The 4,391-nt window shown below is 37.9% G+C and overlaps 1 pseudogene; it reads left to right on the plus strand.

Moving 5' to 3' along the window:
• The first annotated feature begins 399 nt into the window (after window positions 1-399).
• Window positions 400-1,805, plus strand: LOC120605620 (40S ribosomal protein S25-like; annotated as a pseudogene).
• The last annotated feature ends 2,586 nt before the right edge of the window (window positions 1,806-4,391 follow it).

Genomic DNA, 4,391 nt, shown 5'->3' on the forward strand with positions numbered 1-4,391 from the left:
CATATACGTGTTGTTTTAAATTCCATCTTAAGCCTTTCCAAGAAAACCACATGCTGAAGGATCAAAATGCAAATTAACTAACCTGACTCCAAACCGACAACATCCTATCCTAAGGAAAATTACGCTAGCATTCATCATCTGCCTAATATAAAATATCCAAATGTATATATTCATAGCCCGTTAAAAGAAAGAAATTTTCTCTAATATTAATGTTTAAATTTTAAAATTTACTACTCAATATACACAGCCATTGAGCATTTGTATTGTTTTACATTTGTCTGAAGCTGCTTAGGACCTACTGCTACTGCAGTCACCATTACCTGCTTGATTCACGTAATACCTGGTGAGCTACCTGCAGGAAAATCTACCTTTCTTCCTCCCAGACTCCTTATCTCCAAGATGTTATCTAAGCAAGAGAGTGTGGATGACCCTGGAAAGTCCATCAAAACTAAGTCAAGAGCTATCAAACCACAATCCTATGAACAGAGTAATGTTTCCACACAAGAAAAAAAAAATGCTTTTTTCTTGCTGTGTCTGATGAGATATTGTAGTGTAAATTGGTCTGTAAAGGATTGTAAGGAAATGTAGAGGAAACCTCACCACCTTCTCATACCAAATTTATACTTCAAGCCCCCTGTCATTCAAACACAAACTCTCTTATTAGAGAGCAGGAAAATCCACATATCTCCTTTGAATGTGCATTGAGTTTACTACAGAATTAAAATCCACGAAACGAGCTTCCTTAATTAACAGTTGTGCCCAAGTTAGCAGTGAACCAAGACAAAAGCAGAGATTTCTGGCTAAGAAAAGCAGCTTTGTAGTTTTGCTCCCCTCCTTCCTCCCTTTGGATAGAAAGGCTGAAGAAGAGTGTAAAAGGGTGGGGATAATAAGTGCTTAGCCTACTCCATGTCTTGAAGGAAGGTGTTTTCTACCTGAGGCAAGAAAGCTCTGACATTCCTTGAAAACTCCACTGCCAGGTAGCCGGTGGAGCTGCTGCAAACTGGGGCTTTTGTCCCTAATCTGTAGAAAAGCTCACTTGGCTGTCAGTTCCTGCTCCTCCCCGTTTCTCGCCACCTTCTCTTTCTTTTGTGGCCTTCATAAAGTTTTCTCTGGGCACTGCCTTCAGCTTTAGAAAACCAACCAATCCCTTCTCTGCCTCATCTTAAGAGATTTACAAACTTATATTCTCATTTCATGTTCATGGACTATTACAAATAACATACTTTATCATCTTTTACACACAGTAATGTATATTCATAACGATTCTCGAACTGGAGAGGGATCATTACAAAGTATCACAGTCTGAGGAGTGGGCAAGCTTTTGGTGGGTGAGAACTTTTCATGTTTTCCAACTTTTAGAAATTATGATTAAGAAATTATATCTCACCTTTTTGTCCGACGTCTTAGCGAGGCTGCGGTGGTAGCAACTGCTCTCAGAACTTCGTTATGCGCCCAAGGATGAAGAGAAGAAGAAAGAGGCCGGAAAGTCGGCCAAGAAAGACAAAAGACCGGTGAACAAATTTGGGGGCAAGGCCAAAAAGAAGAAGTGGTCCAAAGGCAAAGTTTTGGGACAAGCTTAATAACCTCGTCTTGTTTGACAAAGAGACAGATGACAAACTCTGTTTTAGTTCCCAACTATAAGCTTATAACCCCAGCTGTTGTCTCTGAGAGACTGAGGTTCCCTGGCCAGGGCAGCCCCTCAGTTGCTCCTTAGTAAAGGGCTTATTAAACTAGTTTCAAAGCATAGAGCTCAAATAATTTACACCAGAAACACCAAGGATAGAGATGCCCCAGCTGCTGGTTGAAGATGCATGAACAACAGGTCCTACCAATGGTACATTTTGAAAAAAAAAAAAGTCTATTACATCAAAAAAAAAAAAAGAAATTATATTTCATATATGATTCTATAGGCGATGTTAAATTCTCCTTTTCCTCTTTTAATGAAATTGAAATTATTTTTCACCATCATTCTAATAAAAATACTTTCAAGATATGAACACTTTTTAAATGATAGTCCTTGAGCACCGTTGTTTAATAGGCCCAACTAATTTACTTTCTTCATTGGTCTTTTCTATACTTCAGTGTAAACTCCTTTAGACAGGAATATGTCCATTTTAATGGATTCTGACCAACGGGTAGTGAAGACTGTCCTTTTACATGTAGACATGTAGCAATACTTCCACAGGAGAATACTGGCTAATGTTTACTTTGAGTTTATTGTATGTCAAGTATTATTCTAAGAACTATAAATGGGATCAATTGATTAATTCCTCATAAGTTACTATTATCAACCCCATTTGACAGATGAGGAAATCGAGGCACGAAATGGTTAAGTAATCTGCATAAATTAGAAAGTTTGGCAGTGGCTAGTAATAAAAAGAAAAACTAACACGGTGTAATCTTCATTTCTTTAATAATTTCCTCAACAGCTAAGCAACTTTCTCTAGAAAGGCATATATTCTCCACACATATAGTCCCTCAAAATCAGATAATAGTGAAGCAAAAATAAGAGCTGAATTCTTCTTACTGGATTCAGATCTAGAAGTCCAGTTTCCTAATTTCTAGTTCATTTGTTAGCACAATACCTTTCCAGCTCTTGAAAATACTTACGCTGATTGTATTTCAAAATAAAGCTGACTAGATATTGTTCAAGTATTTTAATCTTTATAATTTAAATAGTCTCTGGTTACTAGAGGTAATTTTGTTTATCGATACTGATAACATATGATTCTTTCTTACAAGTCTGCCACAGAGAAAATTGTGTGTAAAATGTAAGGGATTTAAGTGGGAAAAATTAAACTCAAACATCTTTTTAGGTGAACTCTACTGACTCTCAAAACTTTCTGGTCTACAGCCATGCCACCCTGAATGTGCCCGATCTTGTCTGATCTTGGAAGCTAAGCAGACTCGGGCTTAGTAAGTACTTGGATGAGAGCCCACCTAGTAATATCAGATGCTGTGGGCGTTAAAAAAAGACTTTCCAAACCCATGTTCTTGGCAAATAAATTTTGCAAAAATGAAAAATGAATTTATTTGAAATTTCTCTATAGGGATATGATGGAAACATAAGTCATCTGTGGTCATAAACAATTAGAAGTTGAAAGTGAGTTCTGTTTCTAAGTATAAAAAAAATTAAAATCACTCATAATCCCACCATTAAAAATCCTTACTCAACATTTTAGTACATTTCCTTCTAGGTTTTCTTTTCCTGTTTTTTTGTTTGTTTGTTTGTTTGTTTGTTTTTTTATTTTCTTAAACATAGTAAATAGGCTATCTTTGAAAACTCAAGGTTCACTCGAACCAGTTATTCAAGAACTCTTTCCCCACGTCTTCAGAAAAAAATTCCTATTGTCTCCCTACCCTCCAGTAACATATTCATTGCCTTCAAAGGCAATTCAAGTTATTGATAGAAAAATCAAATTATTTTAGCTACTCTGCTGTTTCCTTACCTATTTGGAAGATAAATTCTTCAATTAAAATTAAAGATTGACAAAGACCTAGATTATTAGGTCTTTGTAGGGAGGAGGCAAGAGAATTAAAATGTTAATCAAGACTCAATCAGAGACTGCAATATGCTGATCAGCCCTGCAGCCAGGCCAGGAGGACACTTGCAGAACAAAGGAAGATTTCTGCTGGGATTGCTAACAGCTCATTTCCCCACACCTGTGAAGGGGAAACAGGAACCAAGAGTCATTCCCTGTGGCTAAAACCACGGGTAACCTATGGATTAAAAGCTGCTAACTGCCAGCAGGCCTTTCACTCTACATATTCTCACCTTTTCATGATACTTACTCTTCCCCTTCCTTACTCTATGTCCATACCAAAGGAAATGGGAACTAAAGAATGACACATAAACTGAATTCCCTGAACACTCAGGGTCCCCCTCAGTGCCTTTACTCTGCCCCTCTCACTCTCTGCCTCTAAGAGGAGACCACACTCTGTCGGTGGAGTGTTACCTCTTTTCTAATAAACTGTCCTTTTGACTCCGACTTTGGCGTAGGTGTTGAATTGTTTCTACACTCTCTGCCAAAGGACCCTCTTCTCTCAGTACAGGACTTGGTCTCCCTGTCACTTGGGGAAATTTGCCATGTCCTGAATCACCTTCATGTTCAAAGATGGTTTAGCTATTCTTAGTAGGTAGTTCTTCCAGATGGTGTTTAAAGGTATGTGCAATGAGAGAAACAAGTTTAAGACTTCTCTGAACCTCTGCTCTCCATCTCTGTTAATGGCCTTCCTGGTGTTAGAGATTTGTTTAATGATCAATAGAGGTTTCTATTCCTACCACTGAGTCTTTCAGAACCTGGTATAACCAAGTCAATGTTTAACTGCATTCTTTGGGTCTGAAATGGCCAAGTGGGAGTTGAAGGGAAGTCTCTATGGAAACCAGCCTC

The sequence above is a fragment of the Pteropus medius genome, unplaced genomic scaffold (genome assembly GCF_902729225.1).
Source record: "Pteropus medius unplaced genomic scaffold, Ma_sr-lr_union100, whole genome shotgun sequence".
NCBI lineage: Eukaryota > Metazoa > Chordata > Mammalia > Chiroptera > Pteropodidae > Pteropus > Pteropus medius.